Genomic DNA, 27620 nt, shown 5'->3' with positions numbered 1-27620 from the left:
TTTCGTCACACTTCTGTGACCTCATCAGTGGTCCTTTGTTTACTTCTTTCTTATGTGTGTCTCACCTTGCTAACTATCAGCCATTTTGTATTTTGTATTCCTATTGTATGTGTCTACGCATACGTGTCCTTCAATGTGTCTGTGTCTTTTGTAAGTGCATGTGTGTATGGGGAGTGTCTGTATCACCTATATTCTCTGTTAATACGTGTTCGTTTGTATTAGTTTTTATTTATTTATATGTTCATGTGTGTGTGTGTGTGTGTGTGTGTGTGTGTGTGTTTTTTTTAATGTGTTTAATTAAATTTTGTTAACGTATGTAGTATTTAATTCCATTTGTTTATCTATGTATTGTATTATACTTTGTTCCTATTATTGGTTTATGGGTAACATGTTGTCACATGCTGTGGTTTGTTAGTGGCGTGTGTTAGTGTTCCATTCTAGTTTCCTATTCAGGCTAGGTTTCCCTTCTATTATGCGTGTAGCTTCAGTAATTTGTCTAAGTGCTGCATCACTGCTATGTGTAGATAAGATTTTAATTTCTATGTTGTTGATTGAGCCTCTATGTTCTTGCTCAGCGTGCTGGTACAGAACTGATGAGTTCTTCCCTTCCTTAAGTTCCCTCCAATGTTCGTTTGCCCGCTCCCCTATACTCCTTGCTGTTTCGCCTACATATGTCGTTGTCTTATTTCTGCATCGTCCCTCTGTACATCTTATACTATAGACCACATTTCTGGTTTTGCAGTTCGTTTGTGGGCTAAATCTACATACGATACAGTTCCTATCAGTGCAGGGGGTTCTACTGAAAGGGTATGTTCTACTGATAAGGGATTTGATAGGGTTGCCTGGCCTTTCAACAACCTTAATTCTTAGCTTAAGTTTGTCTAGGGCCCTTCTAAAGCGGTACGCCAGTTCGCCTCTAGGGGTGGTGTCGACGAACATGACGCTTTGGTACTTGTGGCTATTGTACCATGAGCTTGCCTTCCCTATTTTCTTCTTAGTTCTTTCTATGGTGTTCCATGATTTGCTCCTATAGAGTGGGCAAATCCCATTCCTATCGTTGCGTTTGATTGTTTCAAACTTCTTCATAGCTCCTTTGTAAACCCTGATCCTTTCTTTATGGCTGTAACCCGAGAACTGCATGCGGTGGACGAAATGTTGTATATGTCTCTTTAATTCTGTAGGGTCGCACATGCAGGAGACATTTCGCATTACTCTGACGAGGTCTGCCATCAATATGTTGAATTTGGCATTGTCCGCAATAGCCGAGTTCCGGTGGGTCAGGTACTTGGAGGCCATAGGTTTTGTATAGTGTGAATGGAGGATTCTGGTTTTATTGTTCTTAGTTTCTAGCCAGAGTTCAGTATCTAATACAGGTAATCTATGGTTAGGGTGTTTAGTAGGGTAGTCTATCGTAACTCTAATACTCTGGTGGATGGAGTTAGCTATTTGCTGGATGCTCTCCATAGTCTTAGTTTCTATTTCTATTTCAGGGGTACTCTCTTGTGGGGGTGTCTTTACCACTAAGTTGATATCATCGACATATCGAGAGTACACATTCACGAGTATGGAGTTCTGTGTGAGGCGTTCCTTAAGCCTTCTGTCCCACCATACCATGAAAAGATTGGCCACATCACCGGCGATACTAACCCCGATGGCTGCCCCCTCGTCCTGGGCGTATAATTTGTTGTTAAATTTAAAGGTGTGGCCTTTTAGGGTGACCTTTATACTAGCTCCTAGTGCATGTGCGATCATTTTCTTTACCTGGTGGATATTAGTGGGGGTCCGTATGGCTCTGGTCCATCCACTCCATCTCTCTATAGGGGTCTTCCTAGCCATAGAGGTAATTGTGGGTGGTCTACCTCTTAGACGTCTACTAGGGCAGAAATCTCTAAGGTCGTATCTATCTAGATATGCATCGTCATATGTCAATCTAAGTAGGAGGCCCAGTTCTTCTGTGTTGACTTTTTGGAACTCTACTTCGTTCTCGTTGATCATTTCCACGCACTTTTCCACTGCAAAATCCACGTCGATAGATGGGTATAGTGATACCACATCCATGCTACCCACTATACACCCTGTCAGGTTGCAAGTGTTGTTGCAGTCGTTGATCCTGCTGAGGAGATCTTCCGTGCTGTCACAGACATCAGGTGACATCTGGATTACGGGGCGTATGATCATTGAGAGGAAGTAGGAGATCCTGTAGTTACTAGCGACATTCGCTCCACAGACTGGTCTTGTTGGTGGTCCCACTACAGGATTAGTTGTTACTTTGTGGTCCTTACGGAGCCCATACAGCGTCGGGATATCATTGTTCCAGGCTTGGAAGTTGTTGGCTGTGCGCTTCTGGGGTCTAAGGACAATTGTCCACATCATCATGTGGGCATTGAGGACTTTTTCTCTTTCCTCATGCGCCTGTAAGGTTGTTACCTTCGTATTGGCGATGTGAGGTTGCATTGCCTGGATATAGTTCGGCAGGCTGTCTATTGACATTCTGCCGGACTTATCTGTGGGAAGGCATACCACTTCTCCCTTTTTCGTGCGCTGCATGAGTTTGTGTAGGCCACTTGCGGGTATATTCCCAAGTTGTTGGGTCTCTGTCTTATTCTGTCTCTGTCTCTTAGTGTATAATTCTAAAATCTGTCTAAGTTTTGTCCTAGCTATAGTGAACTGTGCTTCCATGTGGTCATGAGTATGTTTAGGGATGCAGACTCTTTTGTTAAAGGGTAAAGTTGTTGGGTATACCCGGCTCATATCATAAGTTTTGTCATGTATGTTGAAGAATTGAGTGTCAAGGAGGCTAGTATTCCTGTTGTTGGCCCCTCTGGGGTTGTCTTCTTCGTAACTACCACTACTATTACTGCCGTTATTGCTACTCCCATTCATCCTGTTATTCCTACCACTACTACTATTGTTACTGTCACTACCACCACCACCACCACCACCACCACCATCGCCATTGTTACCATCCCATCTAGTGTTTTCTGTTTTAGGTCTGCTGACTCCCTGTCCAAGAATTCTGTTGCATTCAGCTTTATTCTCCCTCTTGACCCCCATGGCCTTACCTTTGTCTGTGTTCTTGTGCCTATGGTTATCTGTGTCTGTGTGTCCGTTCTCCCTGTTATTGTTGCTGTTGTATTCGATTTTTCTCTGTTATTGTTTTTGTTTCTATTGCTTGTCCTCATGTGTTCGTTTTTGCTGTTGTTGTTGTTGCTGTTGGTGTTCATGGGGTTGCAGTTGTTTTTGTTGCTACGGCTGTTGTTGTTGCTGCTGCTGTGGTTATTGTTGGTATTGTTGTTGTCGTGATTGTTTTCATCCATGTTGTTGTTGCTGCGGTTATCGTTGGTATTGTTGTTGTTGTGATTGTCGTCATTCATGTTGTTGCTGCGGTTATTGTTGTTGTTGTCATTCGTGTTGTTGCTGTTGTTGTTGTTGTCATTCGTGTTGTTGCTGCGGTTATTGTTGTTGTTGTTGTCGCTCGTGTTGTTGCTGTTGTTTTTGTTGTTCATGTTTAAATTCCAACGTATTTTTGTGAACGACTTTTCGATTTCGGAGAGGCATTGGATGGGGTTAACCTTGTGATATATCGCATATTTCGGTGGTAGTTGAAGTAGCGATTTTTCATCTGGGTCTGTTGTTATTCCCCCATAGATGTTGGCTTCGTTGTCTCTGTTGAACTCTGCTGGTAGAGGGACCTCTGCCATAACAATTCCGTTTATTGTTTCTGGGTATCCCTCTTTCTCTTCTTTTGCGAGTTTGTATTGCTGTTCACTTTTTAACCACGAGATATATATATATATATATATATATATATATATATATATATATATATATATATACACACATGTATGTAAATATAGATATAAATATGTGTGTGTGTGTAGATAGATAGATAGATTGATTCATTGATAGATAAACAGAGGGATTGTTAAATAGCTAGATAAATCGCTACGGATATACGTCTGAATTTTCATCCGTCATATTTTGCTTCTTTGATCAACGGAACCATGACTCCTTTTGAATTAATGTACGTGGCAGAACACTTCACAGTGATGTTCACTTGTTGCATAATTCCCCTGCAGCATCAGCAAGATACAGTATGACAAGTGCAGAGCTTTGAATTATAGATTCAATTCATCGTACGGCTTTACATACTCTGTCAGTCTCTTTTATATGAATCACATTACATGGCACTTGTCTATAGTAAATCCTATAAAGCTAGCTGTATAGCATCTTCAACACCGAAGCATCGGAGCAAAGCACGCAATGGCCTCATATTTTAAATGCCTACATTAGGCATTTACACATGTCTTCTTTTATGCACTACAGATAGGAATATAAACAATTTAATGATTGCGCATTTCATCTACAGTTAAACAAAATATGACTTGATTCTTCAACAAAGATTTCCTTCATGAAAATTACTTATTCGAGCTTATTCGACTTGCTAGATAAAACAGCCAATTATCCGTGATAAAAATTAAAGCATTTTGACAAAAAATGGCGAAATATATATGGGAGTGATATATGGACCTTTTTTTTTTTTTGAATAATGAGAAACCTGTCAAACTATCATAAACTTCAATGTGTAGTATGTGAAACAATGCACTTAAACAATAGCGTGTGTATGCCTCTCGCACACTAGACCTATCTATCTATCTATCTATCTATCTATCTATCTATCTTGTATGTACATGATCACATGTATCTGTGGGAGTGGGGGTGTAGGAACGCGCAATCGCATGTTCCCACCTATATTTGTGTGCACGCACGATTCTAACACATGAACACGCTAGTAAGTTTGTCGATGTCCAGTTTCCATTTTGTGTTGTAACTGTTGAATATGTTCTTTATACCAGCATTATTAAATATATATTTTATCCTTAATTGTATTCTTAGATGAACTTTTCTGTTCTTTTTTTTTTCGTTAATTGTTTATCTAGAAACTGAATCTGTGGAGCTAGATGAGGATGAGAAAAACCCATCTCCTTAAAAGCGCGTTCAATTTTTTATTTATTCATCATACTTCATAATATATGTCTGTGTATTTTTCTGTATACTATTGTGATCTGCAAGTAAAGGGATTCAATGAGATATATGCTGGTGTTGAAAGCTTTTGCAAAATTTTATAGAATTTTCTGAGATATTTTTCAGCAACAATAATTAAGTATAACTTTCATAGAATCTTTCTTTCTCAATTATATTCCAACCACAAGAAAGTTATCAGATTTTCACTAATTTACTCTTCAAATATTCTATCGAAATCAAATGTTATATTCCTTCTATAAATTATAAATAAAACGTTGCAAACATTTCAATTGATGCAGATGCTTTCATTGCTAAAGACCCGGAAGTAGCAATTGTCAGGTGTCATGGGACAACCGCACACACAATGATGAGGCAATGATGACCAAGTGGAGGTGCATAGCTTAGTAGTAAGGGTGTTAGACTATGAACGTAAGACTGTGGTTTTGATTCCGGAAACTGGTGATGCGTTCTGTTTTGAGATAAAACACTTCCGTTCACGTTACTCCAGAGAGTAATCCTAGGACAGACAGGAGTCCCGTCCAGATGAGGAACTTATAGGCCATAGAATCCGCGAAACGGGCCTTTATGAATCGACATGACTCGAGAAAACCAAACCTTAATCTGATCTCGCAACCCATTAGAAACAGCAATTGAATTTCATTTAAAGATATGCATAAAAGTTGAATTTAAAAAAAGTACTTTTTAATATTGACGCACTGTCTTCTTCTTTCTCTCTCTCTCACGCTTAACATAACTACCTTCTTTCTCCATCACTCTATCTACCTTTCCCACGTAATAAATATTCCTTCCCCCATCCCACTACACATCGTTAACACTTCTCTCTCCCTCTTTTTCTCTCGTCGATTTTTTTCTCTCATTCGTTGCCTCTGCCTTGAGCTGACCACATGACCGTTTGGCTTAACTGTGCTAATATTAATCACCTGTCTCTACTTCTTCCTCTCTTCTATCTGCACTACTCCCCCTCTCTCATTCTCAATCCACCTCTCACTCACACTACCTCCCCCTTTCTAACTAATTATAACGGGCAAACGAACAGGTTATTATATAGATGAGAATCACTCAAGGCACTAATCTCTATTTTTTTATATTTATTCTGTATACTTTATGATGAGGATGATGAGGATGATGATGATAACAACAACAATAAAAATAATAATGCTTTCACAACTGGCACTAATAAATAGTAATAGAAAGTAGAAGAAATAGCTGAGGAAGAAGAAGAAGAGAAGAAGAATAAGAGAAGAAGAAGAAGATGAAGAAAATAAGAAGAAGAAGAAGAAGAAGAAGAAGAAGAAGAAGAAGAAGAAGAAGAAGAAGAAGAAGAAGAAGAAGAAGAAGAAGAAGAAGAAAAAGAAGAAGAAGAAGAAGAAGAAGAGGAGGAGGAGGAGGAGGAAAAAGAATGAGAACAAGAAGAAAAGTAAGAAAACAAAGAACATGAATTTGAAGAAACAATGCCTCTTAACACTGTATTCTAAGATCAATATCTCCATAGCTATTGATGTTTAAATATGTAGAAGTGTTAATAATATCTGAGCTTCAATTGTTTTTGGAATTGGAAAATATTTTGATACTGATTTCTTCCTGCAGGTCTGCTAGGAAATCTCTCGTAGGTGGTAAAAATATAGAAGACCGCCAAAAAAAAAAAAAGCATATATATGTTAAGGAGAATCTAGCGGAAATGGTAATCGAAATAGGAATCAGTGCCCGATATCAAGAGCCTATTATATTTTGTTTCTTCATTATTCACTTACGATCATTGAGTGTGTGTCGCATCATTTTAGGATTTCGATAAACTGTAGTATATGGAAAAGAATACAAGAAATAATGGGAAGAATCGGATGCCATTTTATTGTGCGCTGAATTCAATGCAATGGCTTATTGCAGGTCTTGGTATCATCGTGGTTTTATGTATTTGTTTGAAGCCACTGAACATCAGATATGTCACATTGGTTTACTAACGAACAATGAAGAATATATATAAATGTATATGCAAATAAATGAGTGAGAAAAGGCGGCGAGCTGGTAGAAACGTTAGCACTCTGGGGGAAATGCTTCGCGGTATTTCGTCTGCCGCTACGTGCTGAGTTCAAATTTTGCCGAGGTCGACTATGCCTTTCATCCATTCGGGGGTCGATTAAAAAAAATACCAGTTACGCACTAGGGTCAATATAATTGACTTAATCCCTTTGTCTGTTCTTGTTTGTCCCCTCTGTGTGTAGCCCTCATGTGAGCAGTAAAGACGTAAGAAATGTTAGCATGCCGGGCGTAATGCATAGCGGTATTTCGTCTGTTTTTACATTCTGATTTCAAATTCCTCCGAGGCCGACCTTGCCTTTCATCCTCCCGAGTTCAATAGATGAAGTACCAGTTGTGCACTAGTGTTGACCTAATCGACTAGCCCCTCTCCAAAATTTCAGGCCTTGTGCCTTGAGTAGAAAAGAATATTTTGTCATCAAGGTGGTGAGCTGGCAGAATAAATAATATATGTGTGAGAGTGTCTGCATGCGAGCGTGCATCTGTCTATCATGTCTGCATCTTCTATTTGCCTGTATATATAAGGTAATATCAAATGATTGTCTTGAAATCATAAACTAGTTCTGATTTAATATTCCAATGAAATGTGTTAGTATCTTCGTTTAAAATGCTCAAAAATTTGATTAGAGCAATACATTTCCTAAATTCATATTTAATTATATTTCAAAAGTATCACAGTTTTACCACAAACTGGGAACGGTGTTCATTTTTTCACAGAAGTTATTCTTTATTAGGTGACTTTTCCTCAGAATTTATCCATTAGAATTCCATTTCATAAAGTATGAATTATAGTGGTCACACGCTTTTCTTCATACAAAATTTTCTTCCAGGGTGCATGTCTATCGTATCTTAATGTCAGTTGCGTGTTGCGAAATAATCATTCGACTCTTTGAAGAGTAATGTAGCATGGATGCATTTTCTGCCGTTATGTCCTACATTGTTTTGTGCTCCCTGTTCTTGGTACAAAGGGAACTCACGAGTGAATGTTACATTCTGCTTGCCTTACTACGCCTGAAATGAGCAGTGGATACTTCTATTTTCAAAGCCCATGTTCATTGTATTTTATTATAATAGAATGCAGGATGCAGGCGTATTAGAAAGTAACATCCCTAATTAAACTATATATACTAATCTGTAACAAACGGTTATTGTTCTCCAAAGTATAATACTTTGAATGATGTTGATATCGAAATATTTCGATGTTGCACCAAATCTTTGCCATTACAATATTTCTGAGGTCAACCATCTTCGTATTATGTCGTGAACACAATTCGATTCTGTTGATTAAACATGTCTATTATATTTTGTGCATCTATGCTAATCAATAAAATGAAAAGAGATAATATGTACATTTCCCCTCTTATTGTATGTTAGATTTATGTTACTAGTGTAGTGCTGGCTATTCAAAGACGCGCGGTGCAAATCCATTTGATCCATCTTTTTAGCCGGTAAATTGATTTATATTCGGTTATATGAAAAATTTGCTGAATACAAAATATATTGAGTTCACAAGAGACAGAAATAAATTATACTAAGGTGAGTTCACGTATCCTGGTTATGTTAAAATGAAAATTTGATGTGCGTACATTTCAATTCATTACTATGATTGAGATTCCACAACGTGAACGTGATTGCACTGAGTCTCTGAATACGAATTCCTTTTACAGATTGAAAAAGAGAATAAAAGTATATTTCTATTTCATTACGAACATTTTAAGTGCAAAGTACTTTTCCAAAAGCAAGGGCAATACAAGAAATGAATGTGCTGAATATTTAATGTGTTCAGGATTGAAATCTGTGTAATGACAAATTATTGTCCATGCTATAGTTTACCGGATTGACAGAAAAGCACGTGGCACTCAGATTGATTCCTACGGTTACAAGTAGAGAAAACCGGTATAAATGCATCTTAGAAAATCCCTTGCTTTTGGCATGTTTCTTGCTTTATTTCAACTGATTAGAAGTAATAACAAGGTTAGTTTAACGCTCATTACCAATGCCTAGCCCTTACTGCGTGTGATGTCAGTTATAGTGCATTGAAGACATGGCTCTCAAAATGTAAATGTCTATATGACCATATCGTTTTCATTATCTTTATATTCATTAAGACATAGAAAGAAGCAATTCATGTAATAACAGGTTATCATAAGAATGCAAACGGCAATAACATAATATGTGCAATGTTTTCAGACGTGATCAATATATATTTTGGTGTAGAAAATTCCTGTAAAGGAGATGCGTACCTCCTCTAATCGAAATAGTAAACTCCAAAATGTGTCATTAATACTGACCTTCCTCCTGAGTAAAAAAACAAATGATCAGAACAACTTGTCCAAAAGTAATTTCCCTTTTGACTCGAGCATTAATTACATATCAAGTACAGCGAACGGACATACGTCTATTGTTTCTGCACTCTATATGTAATAAAAAAAATATTTATCTGATCGTCGTTCTATTGGACTATGATATTCAACTTCATGACCAGTATATTGATATATCTTCTTCCCCTTAAAATGTTATTATTATGATACACTAACGACATGCATCGAATCCTGTTACAAATACTCCACATATTTTCTTATTTCAAATGACTTTTAAGTCCACCTCTAGTGATTAATTATTGTACTTCAATTCTATTAGATGTCTTTATTAACAATATCTTTTAAAGTAAGATGCAATATTACCCACTCCCAATAAAATAAAACGCATTTCATTGTTCCAACACAGATATATTTTCCTTTCACAACTAATGCTTTACTTTTATTATATCGACAGAAATTAATTTAGCTTCCGTGGCTATTCACTGTGTCAGTAATGCGTTGATGGTAGAACTGAGGCCGTGGGGGACCAATATATTCCTATATCGCAGACGTGAATTGAATGCTTGTCTGCGTCAACTTCCTAAGACGCGTTTGATGTGCAAGATGATAGATATAAACTGATTGGGGAATTGAGCCTACCAATTTAGTAGGCCATATTGGAGTTTGGTTTCTGAATGGAAAGGGCCAAAACAAACATTGCACATCTATTGGTTCCGTAATATTACATGCTTTCCAATCCAAAAGACTGAATCCACATTCTAACAATCAACGCGAGAATGAAATGTAAATTTTTCATCATCACTTAGTGCTCAATGTATTATGACCATAACGATCTCATTTAGTAGCTGCTGCTTTTAGAATTTACGATTAATGACGCATTGCGATCATATTTGCATTGATCAAACATTGCAGGAAACAGGTATAATTAATTGAATACACCCTTGTATATACAAGTGTGTGAAAGAGTGAATCGCCCTCGGTGGAGTTATTTCCTTGGCCTACAATTTTTCAAACAATTATTATAATTTATTTTTAGATTTTATTCCAGCTTAATCACAGGAAATTGACGATTCTGTAAACAGGCTCATTTTAATCAATAAACAACTCTGATTTCAAACTAAAATACAATATCAAAAATAGAATAAAAGCAATGGAGAAATATACGTATTTGTCACCGACCTGTGATTCAAGATGTCTGATAGTATCGTTTTCTTTGATGTAACCGATGCCCTTCATAACCAAGTCAAGCGCTGAACAAATATATTTCCTTAATTAGATATTCAGAATTTAACATACCCCTTCTTTTCGTTGTGTTAATGAATTAGTAGGGAGATACGTTGCTGCATATCAGCCTGGGTGATTGAGAGATATTATATGATGTCCCTTGGTGGCTCATACGTATGATTCATACCATAAATATTCTGGGAGATATTCATATGCAAATGTTGGTGAATCTGTGCGTAGATCGTGTGTATACGAATCAGCAGCGTGCGTTTGAGTGTGTGTGTGTGTCCATGTGCATGTACACATAACACACATGCGCGTTCGCGCACACAATCACTCTCACATATACACATACACACACACGTGTGTATGAATGTATGTATGTATGTATGTATTTATGAATGTATCCATTTCTCTATATCTATGTGGGTGTTGTGTGTCTTATTGTAGGATCGAGTCTCATAAAATATTAATGTATAAATATAAAAGTTATGGCTGACAGATTTAATTCTTTATATTGAAATTCTAAACCAAAAACATCTCCAAAAATCATTCAGATTCAATTTAGATTTAAATATTTACCAAATCGAATGAAAAGCAAAAATCATTTGAAAACAAAAACCAAACACTTTGAAACATTATGAACCAAAAATAACAATACAACCTCTATTACAATTGAGTGAATAGTGATTTGTTATACGTAATATGAAATAAATGTGAATACGTGTTTCTGCTTGGGTGCATACGTAAAGGTTATGACACATCTGGTTATCATACTTATTCAGAACAAGCGACAGATCACCCAAGCATCTATCTTAGTAAACAATAAATAAATATTAGAGAAAATAGATTTTTTTCTTTTATTAATTACTTTTAAAACTGTATTATATTAAATATTGTTTTTCCTATCAAACAGATCAACGAAAGTTGTTAAAGGTAAATTAGAAAGTTTAAGTTTAATAGGCGAATATTCAGATTGATGCTGTTTCGCTCCGTTAAAAACCCACATGATTAAAAGATGTGAGCACCACAGAGTCATGTTTTCTGTTAGGTGTGTTCTAGTATGTAGAATATATATTTAGTTGCTGCTTGATTGACAAAACGTTGCATAATACGTTTACACAATAGATCGTGAGAATAAACCCTATTCCAGTTTCATCACAAATATATACATATCGAGATACATATAGATACATATGAAGGAGGTTCGGCAAATACTGGTCATTCCGTCATTTTATCGGTACATTCCACGCACGGAACTACATCCGAGGATAAAAATCGTGCACGGGAGTGCAGAAGTTTGGAGAGTTTGAATTAGGGCTTAGTCACCATAAATTCTTAGACCATTTTATGCCGTTTTAGTTAATGTATCATGGTCACCAGTTATAAGTCAACAGAAGAATACTCCACCGATAAAGCATAAAGGATTTGGCGGAAGACTGACTTATATATGTTTCATATTAATTCCACCAGTGCCAACGTATACACGTAATATACTATCAAATCCTCATGTCTTCGATCCTCATGTTATATTAATTTTCTATTAATCGCATGCAAAGTGTAGTTGCGAAAGCGTACACAATTCTGCATTATAACATAGTGTAGGATATGTGGTAGCAAAAGAACGACATGAGAGCACTTATACATTCGTTACAATGTTTCTACTAAAACTATACTAAAAGAAACATCGTACCAGGACGAGAGACGCGAGTAGTATTTTGGCAATAAACTTGGATTGGAAACTGGACGATAGCCAACGAAAGTGTAAATAATCGTGCAAAAGGCAATAGAAAAAAGATGCCGTAACTTCCCTAAGAAATTGACGTTGTCACCTGGTACTGAAAAATAGTAATGCAAGATTATGTGAAGTAGATAAATGATTGAAGGTAGCGAAATTATATTCCGTTATACTCTATGCGCAAGGATGGAAAAAGTTTTTTTGAGGGAGGCAGTTGATTAGATCGACCCCCCCCCCCCCCCAACGCAAATGGTACCTAATTTATCGTACATGAAATGATGAAATCAAAGTCGACCTCGGTGGAAAGTGAACTCAGAACGTAAAAACAGACGAAATACCGCTAGCCATGTCGCCCAGCGTGCTAACGTTTCTGCCTGCTCGCCTCCTCGATGACAAAATATTCTTTTATGCCCTGGAATGTTGGGGAGGGGGACAGTCGATTAGATTGATGCCCTAAAAATATGTTGTTTTTGAATTTGCTTTATTTTTCTCTTCAAGATCGATAAATTAATTACCAGTTGAACACTAGGGTGGCTGGAACCAACTTATCCCCTTCCACGAAACTGCTGCTATTCTACCAAAATATGAAATCATTTAGTAGCTTTGACTAGTCTATCACACATTCGATTATTTACATCCATTTTAGGAATTGAAAAATGATAATCTGAAAATCTTTTTACTGGTTACAAATTCCATTGATCTGCACATCCTTTTGATGCGAACACACTTTTCTTGAGGTACCGAAACATAAATTCGTAAACATCAATATTATATCTGTTAGCTTTACAAGTACCGACATCTGAAAAGTACAACAGTATAAATGTGTACTTATGTGTTGCGAAATATATTATTCTAACATATATGTTGCTATTCCCGACAGTTAATATTGAATAAAATACACTAAATTGTGTACGCTGAAACACGTACACAATAGAGCACACACATTTTCAGAAACGCACATAGCCAATTTAGATGGGCAAAGAGATAATGAATCCGTTTACTGATAAATGTATTTGAAAAATAATATGTTTTTCTGTTATTCTTTTTTCTTTAGCATTCAGTTTATGTTCCGAAGTATGTGGACATTAATTTCCATCAAATTATGAAAACAAACAATTGCAGAATAATGAAAAATAAACAGAGATACAATACAAATAACTATTTTATATTCAATATCTTAATTGTTTTTAATTATTTGGCAGCAAGACCCAAATAACGAAGATATACGAAAATGTAAAAAATAATAATAATAATAATAAATAAATAAATAAATGTATAAACATTTTAATCAAAATGGTGCAAACTTCCAAATTAAATTTACGATTAACGTTTATTTGTTTTAGAAATCTCTGTATTAGAAAATGACCGAGGTTAATCAATATGTAAAATAAACTATAACAAAGAAATATGTAAGCTTGCACTTCTAAATAAATATGTAAACATCAGTTTTTATCATGTTGAAAAGAAAGAGCATAAATTCCCTGAAAATAATAGCAAAGAAGAGACGAATTACTTGTTTTTTTTTCTATATTCTGCAGTTAAGAAGTTTACTTCGCTACCGCATGGTTATGTATTCAATCCCACTGCACATCATTTGGTGCAAGTTAATTGTACGGTATATCTGATTAAAATATTGCGTGAGTTTCTTGAATTGAAATTGTAACTTAGAATCCTACAAATACTACAACGGATAGTATTGCCTGTATGATTTTGTCAACGGTAAGATCTGGATTTTCTTATAAATAAATGGCATCAAACTGTAACGTTGGGTTTACAATTATCAGCATGTCTCAATTGCAACATATTTCAGTTCTTTTTCTAATCAACTAATTAGCGTGACATTGAAACGATAAGGATAATTTTATTTGATCACATATCAAAAGGAAAGCTTTCAATTATACTTTCATGTTCACCGACGCCTTTCATGCAGTTTTGGGACAACGGCATTGAACGGAAGTTCGTGCTGAGAATTCTCCCGGTTCGTTGACGAAGAAGTTAATATGAAAACAAAAAACATTTCAAACGATAAGATCATATCAGAACGCGTATACTATAGAAAAGAATCTACTAATCAGAGAGAGGTGGTTCTTTTAAATAAGGTGAAACTCAATATGGAAACCTGAGACTTCTACGATGTTTCTTTCACTTTAGCTGTTGTATTTCCAAAAGAGAGATTTCATAATAAATGTCTATGGTATATGTTGCACCTGATTGTAATGTGTGCATAGTCTTATATATGAAGCGAATATTCAAATACACAAACGAAGAAGTAATTAATACTTTAACAAAATATAGAATTGCTTTACGATAACAACCTCGTTTTCTTCCTGTAAACGTATGATGCATTACTTGTAGCTCGGAGACAACTTTGTGGCCAAACAATATATTCATGCTTTCGAATTACAATCAGAGTTTTATTTCAAACTTAATGAAACAAAAACAAAAAAAGAGTATTAGTATATATATATATGTATATGTGTGTGTGTGTGTGTGTGTGTGTGTGGGTGTGTGTGTGTGTGTGTGTGTGTGAGAGAGAGAGAGAGAGAGAGAGAGTTTAGACGGGTTTGTTATCTGGACGAATACTGTAGGAGCTCTCAGTTATATTCCAGTTCACGCTTATCCGGACCCAGTAGTATAGGGGTTTATGACTATTGCGGGTTGTCGCGAAAGCTCTGAAATCCTCCGATGGTTACTTCCGTGTTCACTTCCCTGGACGGTAATATTATCTGTATTGTATATTGACAATAATAATGGCAGTACATCCTGAAGCGCATAGCTGGTTGAAAAACCGTGGATGAAGTTGCACAAAAACTTCTGCCCGGATCTATGTGCAACAGCCCAGAATTCCAGCGATGGAAACACGTGTAGATCGTCATAAACATAAAAATATGCTCTATTGAATTGTGAAATAAAGGGAAATACATTTTGAGGATGTACCTGTCTTCATATGCTCAACTGTCACAATTATTGCTTATATATGCATATATGTGTATAAGCATGCATGCACGCATATCTACATGCACGTAAATATATGTACGCATATATATATATATATATATATATATATATATATATATATATATATATATATATATATATATATATATATATATATATATATATATATATATATATATATACATACATGTATATATGAATGTGTGTATGCATAAATCAAAGTATCTGTATGTGTATGTAAATACCGAGGGAGGGTGATAGTGATATTACACATATGTATATGCCGCCGTTTGTGATCATGTGTGCCGCAAAAGTAAGTTTAAGTTTCAAACTTGCATTATAGTTATTGCCTTATACTAAATGAAAGGTGTGTTCTAATGATTTCCAAATATTGCTGTTAGGTTAACAATATTCTGCAGACAATAAAGTAGAGACTTGTCACCACATTTTAGGCTTCATAAAATCATTAAAGCCTAGCTGTTGTTTATATGAGATGCATAATAATTATATACGCAGACTATAAAGAAATAAATATTAGCTATCTTCTTTCCATGCTGAACTGCCTTTGTCATCTGATTTTATCTTTGTTTTATGTCCGCTTTTTATATTTCAACATTTGCATATTGTTGAATATTGATGCTTTTCCTTCAGTGTACGAAATATAGAATCTGCATTCAACTCGGTTGATGGCGGAAACCATAATTATATGCCTGGAGATATAATAATCATACGGCATTATTTCTCATCCGACATTTGTATAATATTTGAGCACATACATATATATGCATACATGCATACACACAAACACTCATACATGCATACACACACACACAAACACACACACACACACATATACATGACAGCAGAACGCATCATTATGTAAGGATTCTTATACAAGTATCTACTTTCTTAGTTATAATCTCACTAAAACCAATATTACTCGCTCATACAAACATTTCATTTTACGTAGGTAACAATAAATGCACTACTACGAATTTTTTACTTTACAGCGCATACATTTTAAATATAGAAAATTTACAAGAGATAAATCGTGTTCCATGCATATACATACGTTTAACAATTAATTTGTCATTCGTGTCTATTTGGAACTTCTGTGCATTCTTTTTGTTGTAATGTGTGTAATATTGTTGTTTTTGCTGTAACTCCTCCGAATATCGCGGACAATAGCGGAGCTAGTATATAGTCACATGTACATTGATAAACCTACGAGTTTTGAAGGAAAATGTTTGATGCAATTTTCCAGAAACCTTTTAGATTCTAAAGCTGATAGTTATCTAATTCCGAATTTTATAGTCACTTGGTGGATATTTGGTTATCTGTCGCGAACTTCAATTTGTTGCAAAATTTCGTAACCGTATTCAAGCAATTTCATTGCTTTCTCAATTGAGGTCAGGAAGTTATTCATATATCTCATGATTGTTGCTATGCTCAGCATTTTATTAATTTATACTCAGTATATGTTTATTTGAACCCATCATTAATCAGTAAAATCTTCTTTAACTACCTCTCTATGTTTTAGCTTCTTTCAAGTTCTTTGTGTCTAAGCAGGACACATGGTAAACAGAATCAATGAGGGAACATGTATTATTCACGGACTCCAAAGCGGATTTTGTGAATACTTCTGTGGAACAGCATACTGCCTTTGTTTATCAATATCAATCCGGTCTTATTCAGTCTGCCTAACATCACCTCATGATTCGCAGACTGTGGTTACATCAATTAGTATGGATATTTTGCAGTTGAGCTCATACAATTTTCCCCTTTGTTTTATTTATGTAAAATTCAGTCTGACCAGGTAATTATGACATTCATTCTCTTGAAAACAAAGTTTTGATTTGGGACTTGCAGCCATTTGATGGGCACTCCACTGAGTTGACCAGCGCCTAAATATGACCTTCTGGGAGATACAAGAGAACAATTAAAGAAATGAAAAATATATGTAACAAAATTTTAGACTCTACGAATGGAAATTTAATATATAGAAAATAAATCTTTGTTTTATCATTTAGGAAGTTGATTAATATTGGTAATGTTAATGAGAAAAAGGGGAAAAAATGAATTAATATACATTACATTGGAGCTGTTGAATAAAATATCAACATAATTTCATTAAAGTTTCCTAACATTTGCAATTGAATGTTGTTTTTTCGTCTGAGAATAAACAAAAGTTGGAAAACTAATTTGGAAATTAATATGGAAATAAAATATCCAGTGGAATTATAGTATAAATTTATTCTCCGCTTGATAAGAGCAATTTCAATTTAACTAAATTTCATGTGCTTTTGCGAAACTCTTCTATATGATTCTCCGCGGCAGAAATTAAATTACGAAGTCTCTCACCCCTCATTGTTCTTCACTTGTCAGCAGAAAAGAAGGATTCTAGATTACGATGTATTACGTAAAGCACAACCATGAACAGTTGCGTTACTCTATAAGGTGATTCAAAATAGGAGACGTAGTTCTAAAGAGAACGTCTGATGCAAGTAACTGCAAATTGTGCAGAGTGTGTGTTGGCTAATATTTAAATAAAATCAAGGAGCCAGGCCCGGCTTCGGGCAGACTGGAAATGGTTTAAATATACTGGTCAAAGTAATTATAAGAAGACGTTCCCTTCGGTATGCTTTTATTTTCGTCAATCAAATGTCTTGGTTTGGGACGATTTTATCGACCACAAAATGATGAAAATGTCAAGGGGATTTCAACTTATAGCATAATCATTCAAAAGAAATACAATGGAATATGTTTTAGCTGCTCTCTGTTAACTCAGCTGTTTACTGCGTCAGTATTCGTATTCTATTCTTAGGTGACATATGTTCGTTAGTTCTACGTTTCATCGTTCGCTGTATAATACACATTTCATTCTCCTCGTGAACAATTTTATTCGTATTAACATCATGTTTTGTATATTCAACGCTTTTTCACAAGATAAGCTCTAATGTACCAGTGGTAGATAACCCTTTTTTCTCCAAAATCTAAACAGAATAAAATTTGAGGGCACGTAGGTCTAGTTCCTTGATCTCAGAAAGAAAAGCAAGATGCAGTTGAAACATTTTATTTACAGTTTACAGCAAGGTTACAATTATACTCTCATTTTTATTCCTTCTACAAAATGAGAAAGGCTCAATTTTCATTCCAAGCCATGAAGGACAACGGGAATGACTGCGCTAAGAAACATTTGAACAGACTAAAATTTCACCTCTAATAGAACATGGTTTGATTTTTCTAAGACGAGAAAAAGAGTCTCCCAGGATCAGATGGCAAACATACAGAACAACCGTTGGCTTGCCGTGTCCTTCCAAAAATCAAAGATCGAATTAACATCGTGGTGTTTAGTGTGATCACTATTGATGGCAGCATTGTTTCTGCATTCATCTTCAGAAAGGGCCTCAGACTCAACATGGTGGCCTACATGTAATGCCTGGAGGTGGTAGTGCTGTCCTGGGTCAACAAGGTGACTGCCAGAAGACCGTATGTCTGGTCACAGGGTTCTACAGGAGAACAGAGACATGGCTGTCAAACAATTTCTGTGACCTCATCATCCCTGACAGTTGGTCACCTAAATACCCAGACTGCAAATCCCTTGATTCTTATTCGTGAGGCGTAGTTGAGCAAGAGACAAAGGAAATCATTGTAAAACCAAGGAAGGCAAAGAATGTGGAAGCATGACTGTAAAACCAACTTAAGGCAAAGATTATGGTAGCATTCAGCAACTTAAACAAGGGGACCGTCCAGGAAAGTTGCAGGAGATTCCGAAATCGTCTGGAGGCCATGGTTGAAGTCAATAGCGATTTTATTCAAAGCCATTTACTCTTTAGTATTTCAAGATGTTTTAATGTAATTTTGGTAAATATATCTGCTAAAATGTGACGTCTCTGTTATGGAAAATGGAAATAAGGAAGTTAATAGTTGTTTATTATTAACAAATTGGTCATCTTCGATTCTTACAGTCATTTCAGTTGATATTCAATAATTTGATTACACACTCGTACAAAAATAAATTTACATTTATCTGAAATGACTATAATTTCATGAGAGGGAAAAAATGTACCTTTGGGTGTGGCCTTATCAACCCATTATAGCAGACTCTACTGAAATAAATTGATAAGCCCAAATATAACTTCTTAATGTACATTTTTTCTCCTCTGATGAAATTATACTCATGTCACTTAAACGTAAATTTAATGTACACATTTGTAATTAAATTATTGAGCATTAATTGAAACGGCTGTAAGGAGCGAAAATGACCAATTTTTAATAATAATTGATTATTAACTGCCTTATCACCATTTAGTTTTCTTCTTTTAAATGGATGTAAGCTATATGCTTTGAACATAACTATTGTTTTAAGAGAATTTCATTCCCCCAATATACGAGGTATTGAACCAGTGTTTCCTTTGACGCAATCATTCCTTTACGAGGTTAATATATCCTCTAAATAATTAAATAAATAAACAAATAAATAAATGAGTGTGTGTTTGTGTTTGTGTGGTTTAAGGTATATTAAAATAAGATACGAATAATATATAAAATGCTATGGTAAACATATTGAATTAAATTTATCATAATCCATACATCAGAATCCTGACATGAATATTATTATCATATAACATCAATATTTTAAAATTGTAGAACCTGATTTTACTTCTCCTGAATGTCATTCTGCCGGCATATTTGGAAGAAGTACCATGTAGGGAATAATGTGTAGCTGACATGTCGTCAATTATACTTTCAACAATGACATAACCCGACATCCTACCAGAATTGAAAGATCATATCATTATTACTTTCGTTTTTAAACAGTTTTATTCTTCTACTCCAGAATAATATTCTTTTTATATTTTAAGCGCATAAATCACCTGTGAGGCAGAACTAACACCCTTAGAACATCATTATAAATATATTGAAATTCCTATGGCTTCTGATTCACGTGAGTTCCTCACATTTATTTCATATGTTATATGTTATTCCTCGGATTCTAATAACACTCAAAACAAAATCAATATATATTTTATATACGGTAATCTCAAACATTGAGGGTTTGTTAGCTAAACAAATTCTAAAACATATGTACACTGCAGGAAATTCATGAGGAACAAAAACTTAAAAAAGATAAATTACTAAGTAAAATACATAGATTGAAGATACATCACGTGTCCATGGTCCCTGTATTGACTTAGTTCACCTTGCGTCTTCATTGGTTTGATATTAGATCTTATTGAAGTGAAATTGTCCTCGTGTTTCATAATATAATTAGTAAATATAGTAAATGGGTTGAGCATAGAAATGTTGTTCTGGGATATCTTCAAGGCATCATATTCATCGTTGACAAAATGATATCTTCTGAAAGTAACACCGAGTTATTCGCCCATTTTATGCACGAATAATTTTAAGTAAATCTTCTTACAAATTTCCTTAAAAGTATAGTGGACTGAGAAATGACGAAAGGCATCGATCTTTATAGATCTGACAGTCACCTAGTTCTACAGATACCAAAAACTTCGAAGTCTTTATTATAACAATAACAATATTGATGATGACGATGATGATGATGATGATGACAATGATGATGATGATGATGATGATGATGATGATGATGATGATGATGATTATGATGATTATGATGATGATGATGATAAATGACGATGACGACGATGCCGATAATAATAATAATAATAATAATAATAATAATAAAAAATAGCAATGGCTGAGAAGCTCAGGACTCAAAGCAGAGAAGCAATGGCAGAGAAGCTCAGGACTCAAAGCAGAGAAGCAATGGCTGAGAAGCTCAGGACTCAAAGCAGAGAAATAAATAGACAGAGAAAAATCCCAGCAATGGCTGAGAAACTCAGGACTCAAAGCAGAGACTGAAGGATTTTAATTGCTGCACAAGACCAGAGCCTCCCCACCAGAAATTACCAAAAACACATAATGAAAAGAAATATAACAAGTAACTGTAGAATATGTGGAGATGGACAAGAAACAATAAATCATATTATCTCTGGTTGCCCAGTCCTGGCTAAGAAGGAATATATTCACAGACACGACAGAGCTCGGACCTATATACACTGGAAGCTATGCCAACACTATGGAATGACAACAGAAAAAAGATGGTATAAACACACGCCAGAAAAGGTAACAGAAAACTAGAAAGCAACCATACTCTGGGATATGCCAATACACACAGATAGAGAAATTAAGGCAAATAGACCAGATATAGTTGTCAAAGATCATGAAGAAAAAAATGCTTTCTAATTGATGTATCAATACCAGCAGATGACAACGTTTCTCTAAAAGAAATGGAAAAAACTTTCAAAATACAAAGACCTGGAAATAGAGATAACTCGAATGTGGAATCTAAAAACAGAAACAATTCCTATCATAGTAGGTGCCTTAGGTATAAGAAAAAAAATATTCAGACAAATACATAACAAAAACACCAGGACTTACAAATATATATAACATACAGAAAATTGCACTACTGGGTACTGCACACATTCTACGCAAAACACTTTCAATACAGTAAACATAAGAGCACCACAGCAAACCACAGCACATAACCAAGGCGCACAGAGCTGCGCTCGGTAGTGAAGTGAAAGCAGGTTATAAAAATAAAACTACTGAACAATAATAATAATAATTACATATTTTACCTGTGAATTTGCGTGTGTAAACTGGGAATGCATACAACGAGTTTCTCTGCCCTAGGTGTACGGAAAACACTCGGCGAGAAATGGAAAAAAAAATTGAAGAAAGAAGAAAAGAAATCAATAATAATAATAATAATAATAATAATAATAATAATAATAATAATAATAATAATAATATAACAAAGTACAAACCGAAATGGTCATAGACCGGATTATAAAGGACCACTTACTCGGATAATGAACCAGATCCGAGACGAGAAATCTGCTACTGGTTCAAATCTTCCCGACACACAGGAGCTGGAAGTACCCCACAACCGGAATATTCCAACAGATGGTCAACCATGCTCGTCATCAAATAACCAGAAGAAAAAGAATGAAAAATGGTCTAGGGAAGATAATAAAGACGTTCTTACAGCCTTCTACCATATGAAAAGCGTGTTAGATTCTTCCGAGATAATAACATGTTCAAAAATAACCCCAAAAATTTCTACAGGAAGATAGGGAAAATACCAGTAACAATAAAGTCTGTCCCATCAAAAGAAGAAGTGCAAGAATTTTGGAATAAAATCTGGGCGGAAGATAAAACACACAATGAAAAGGCCCCTTGGATTGATAGAATATCTACAGACCTAGACTCCTTAGAGGAGCAAAAGTGGGAGGGGGACAAGGTTGAAGATATAAGATCTGCTCTTAGGAGGTCAAGCAAATGGAAGTCTCCAGGAAAGGATAACATTCCTAACTTCTGGTTGAATGCCTTCCCAGAAAGCCATGAACTGCTAACAAAACTTTACAACGATGTTTTGCTAAATCCTAGTTTGATGCCCTCTTAGCTAGTTAATGGTTTAACATTCCTGCTTCCAAAAAATGAGGAAACAAACGAACCAAAAAATTATCACCCCATAACCTGCTTAACAACAATGTATAAGACGCTAACATCTGTCCTAACCGAGTACACCTATAGTTTTTTTAATAGAAAGTAGCATATTCCCTAATGAGCAAAAGGGATGATCTTAGAAGATTGTCACAACCGACACAAAACTTGTCAATAGCCTGGATAGACTATAAAAAGGCCTTTGATAGCCTACCACATAGCTGGATTAGGAAATGTCTGGAAATGTATAAAATAGCTCCTACTCTGCAAAACTTTTTATCTGTAAGTATGAGATCATGGAGAACCACACTGATGTTGAACAATGACAATGACTCTCTAAATGCTGGAGATGTAAGAATTTCATGTGGCATTTTCCAGGGTGACTCACTATCACCACTCCTCTTCTGTCTAGCCCTAATACCGCTCTCGAAATTGCTCAATGATGCACAGTATGGTTATAAAATATTTGATAAAAATATAAATCATCTCATTTACATGGATGATTTAAAGCTCTTTGCAAAGAATAACCAACAATTCAAAGGCCTACTAGCGATTGGTAAACAATTCAGTGATAACATCAGGATGCAATTTGGCCTTGATAAATGTCCAAAAGGTACCTTTATCAAAGGAAAAATGACAAATACATCTAATGTGAACCTTGACCAGCAAAATGTCATAAAAGAGTTAGAACCAGCGGAGAGCTACAAATACCTAGGGGTAATTGAAGGGGACAATATCAAGCACTCAGTGATGAGGGAAAGGATCAGAAGAGAATGTTATCGCAGGGTGAGAGCAATACTGAAGACAGAGCTGAACGCGAGAAACAGGATCGAAGCGATCAATGCTCTAGCCATACCAGTCGTGACTTACAGTTTCAATATCGTTAACTGGTCAATTACTGAAATATGTAATGTTGACAGAAAAATACGAAAACTGTTGACAATGCATAGAATGCACCACCCTAAGGCAGATATAGAACGTCTTTATCTACCAAGAAAAGAGGGAGGCCGAGGACTTCTACAGCTGGCATTATCAATGAAGGTAGCCACAATTGGCCTAGACACCTATCTGAAAACCTCTGAGGACTGGATGCTAAAACTTGTCTTAAAATATGAAAGCAAGAAAGCATCTTACTCAGTAACAAAACAGGCAAAGGACTATCTAAGTGGATTCCAATTGCAACAAATTCAAGAATTAGACGAACTAGAAACACCTGCAGAAAAAAGCTAAGCGCTTGAACACCCGTGCAAAAATTGCTGCCTTAGATATTATGACTGAAAAATGGCATGGAAAACCTCTCAATGGCAAATACCCAAAGAGAGTGAATAATGCAGATATTGACAAAGCCCTTACCCACCAATGGTTAATGGCCTCTGGCTTGAAATCAGAAACAGAGGGGTTTATGATAGCAGCCCAAGAGCAATGCCTACCTACAAAGAACTACCAGGCCAACATATTAAAGAACGGCAGCTCCCCATTATGTCGTATATGCCAACAACAAAATGAGACCATCGATCATGTTGTCTCCACGTGTAGTCTGCTTGCGCCTACAGAGTATCTCAGCAGGCATGATAGAGCTGCACAATATATTCACTGGGTAATATGCAAAAACCTGGACTTGCCCCATGATAAAAACTGGTGGGAACACAAACCACCCCCAGTACTTGAAAATGATCACATTGCACTCCTCCGGAACTTCACCATTCAAACTGACAGAAAGATAGACGCAAATAGGCCAGACATCATACTGAAAGACTTCGGACAAAAATCATGCCTCCTCATTGATATGAATGTCCCAATCGATATAAACGTATCTGTCAAGACCTACCAAAAACTGAGCAAATATAAAGATCTTGAAATAGAAATTAGCAAAATGTGGAATCTGAAGACGAAAACAATACCTATTGTCATAGGTGCCCTGGGAATGACAGCGAAACGGGCTGATTACTACCTAGCTCAGATACCAGGAAACCCCAAAATGGCTGAAGTTCAAAAGATAGTGCTCATGGGAACTGCCCATATCCTACGTAAAATACTGTCTATGTGATCTGAAATTTTAAAGCAAACACATAATTTTATTATGGTTTCTTAAACATTCACTTGAACAAAACTGTACAAATCCAAATATATGGTACCCTAGGCATAACACCTAAATGCACTTCTAACTTGTTGTCTCTTGAGGTCTCTGGGTGAGACTTGGATCCAACTTGTACAAATGCAAAACAAAAGTCAAACATAAAATAATAATAATATTAATAATAATAATAATAATAATAATAATAATAATAATAATAATAATACGAATAATAATAATAATAATAATAATAATAATAATAATAATAATAATAATAATAATAATAATAATAATAATAATAATAAGAAGAAGAAGAAGAAGAAGAAGAAGAAGAAGAAGAAGTAGAAGAAGAAGAAGAAGAAGAAGAAGAAGAAGAAGAAGAAGAAGAGTGCCAGCCTTGACAGCAACTGGACGTATTCTTCTGTGCTCTGAAAGTCAACAGCCGAAGACACCGAAACACTAATACAAACAAGCTCACATTTCCCAGGGCTCCCACAGTTACTGGTACTACTACTAGCTTTTTCATCGACGACAACTGCTTAACTTCCCAAGCTAACCTCTCATATCTCTCGACTTTTCTTTCTTCCTTTATGCATACCCTGTCATCTGGGCATTCTATATCTATGATCCAATATAGTTTGCTTTCTTTTTCAATGAAGACTACGTCCGGCTTCCTATTCTCTCTCTCATGGTAGCACTGAATCATAAAATCCCATAGGATCTTTGCATTGCTATTTTCGTCGATTCCTTCAGGTTGTGACCGTACCAATTGTTTTGCTCTGTCAAGGCCATACTTGTTGCAAAGTGTCCAATGGACAGGCCTGGCTATATTGTCGTGGTGTGTCTTGGTAATATGCCATATGGTTTCGCCGTTTTGTTCACAGATTCTGCACTTATCACGTTCTGCTGTGTTGTCTATTCTGTATTTTATTTGGTTTGTTCTTAGTGCATGCTCTTGGGCAGCACAGATTATAACTTCCGTTTGCGGTTTTAAATCACCTTTAGTCATCCACAGCCATCTTTTTTTCTGTCTGTCTTATCTTCAGCCTCTCTAAGAAATTGACCATGCATTGTTTTCTTTACCCACCTTCATTCTCTTTCTATTTCCTGTATAGTACTTTATCTTTGCAATCTTTCATCCTACACAACGCTGACCGTCTTACTTTTAATAAGAGTAGTTCTGTGGATTTTTTTTACATACCATGATATATTGTTTTTTCTGCTCTAATGTTGTGTTCGCAACCAATATGTCCTCTTCTCCGTCATTTTCTTGGTGCATACAGTCTTTCTTTGTAATTTTTTGGTTGACCCATATATAGTTAGCACCTTCCTTGTAATTCTTTGTAAGCTGTTTAGTTCGTCTACTGTCCATGCGATTATCCCTGCTCTATTATTATTATTATTATTATTATTATTAGTAGTAGTAGTAGTAGTAGTAGTAGTAGTAGTAGTAGTAGTAGTAGTAGTAGTAGTAGTAGCAGTTATACTACTACTATGATATTATTATTATTATCATTATTATTATTATTATTATTGTTATTACATTTTTCTTCTTTCAGTTTTGTTGCCGAGTGTCTTCCCGACATCTAAGGCGAAGCCACTTGCTGGACACATTGATAGGCCATGAGAAGAAACACATTAGGTTTTTCCTTTACAAAGTTTAAGGAATCAAGAAGAGAAGAAAAAAAGAAGAACTCAAATTGAAATTAGAAAATATTAAAAATGAAAACGAGGAAAACCTCGGAATAGGGGAGAAATCTCACAGCGACAATAAACATTTCAGCGCGTGTAAAAAACTTTTTAAAGCAATCTTTTGCATTGCTTGAATGACGCGTAAGGCAGAAATCCTTCTCAAATAATTTTCAGTTTCTTTTCTGATCATTACATGTGCTATACTCGCTGGCATTGCAACAGTCTTGAGATGGCAATGATAGGAATTATCAAAATAAAAGCAACACTTGATTGATACTACCTATCTTAAAATTACCTTTATAAATTGACTATATAATGTTTCTCAGACAGAAATATTTTAGTTTTGCAAGCCATAAATTATGTCGTCACACTTGGAGACAGCGATATCAGATGGTTCACAAATAACATTAAAGGAGCTTTACTTAACCATATCCATATATGTGCAAGCATTGACACACAAAACTTAAGGTTTTATCCTTTTCTAAAAGAAAGCAAAACATAGAGATATCTAGTCTCTAAACTACATACAGTTGCATATACACATACACAGGCATATGTAGTGCGTGCGTGTGTATGGATATGTATATATATATATGTGTGTGTTTGTGTGCGTGTGTGTGTGTGTGTGTGTGTGTGCGTATGCATGTGTGCATGCATATATATATATATATATATATATATATATATATATATATATATATATATATATATATATATACGTATGTATCTGAGTATGCATGCATGGCTGTTTATATACCAGGATTAAATTACTTGCTTTAATTCCGTATCATATATTTGAAGCACGTCACTCTTCATTTTTAATAAATAAATTTTCTCTAGAAAATACCATCTACATAGTAGGATTTGATCTAAATCTGCAGGTAAGATAACAGATGAAAACAAAGAAAACTGAGATAATGTGTCAGTTCCGAAGACATTGTCACTATTTACTTTTCCATAAATCATTTCTGCGCTTGGTATGGTGATTCTGTTT

The 27620-nt window shown here is 35.4% G+C and overlaps 1 long non-coding RNA gene across 2 annotated transcripts in view; it reads left to right on the top strand.

Annotated features, from left to right (window-relative positions):
* The window catches only part of LOC128247812 (uncharacterized), a 104951-nt gene extending 77692 nt beyond the window's left edge, over positions 1-27259 (top strand). For both annotated transcript variants that reach the window (XR_016241784.1, XR_008264129.2), the window contains 2 exons: positions 20187-20269; positions 26494-27259. This is a non-coding gene — a long non-coding RNA (uncharacterized LOC128247812). The remainder of the gene's footprint in view (positions 1-20186; positions 20270-26493) is intronic.
* The last annotated feature ends 361 nt before the right edge of the window (positions 27260-27620 follow it).

Source organism: Octopus bimaculoides, chromosome 5 (assembly GCF_046866305.1).
Source record: "Octopus bimaculoides isolate indiv1 chromosome 5, ASM4686630v1, whole genome shotgun sequence".
Lineage (NCBI taxonomy): Eukaryota > Metazoa > Mollusca > Cephalopoda > Octopoda > Octopodidae > Octopus > Octopus bimaculoides.
The sequence above is the reverse complement of the archived record's forward strand: the minus strand, read 5'-3'. Positions and strand labels throughout refer to the sequence as shown.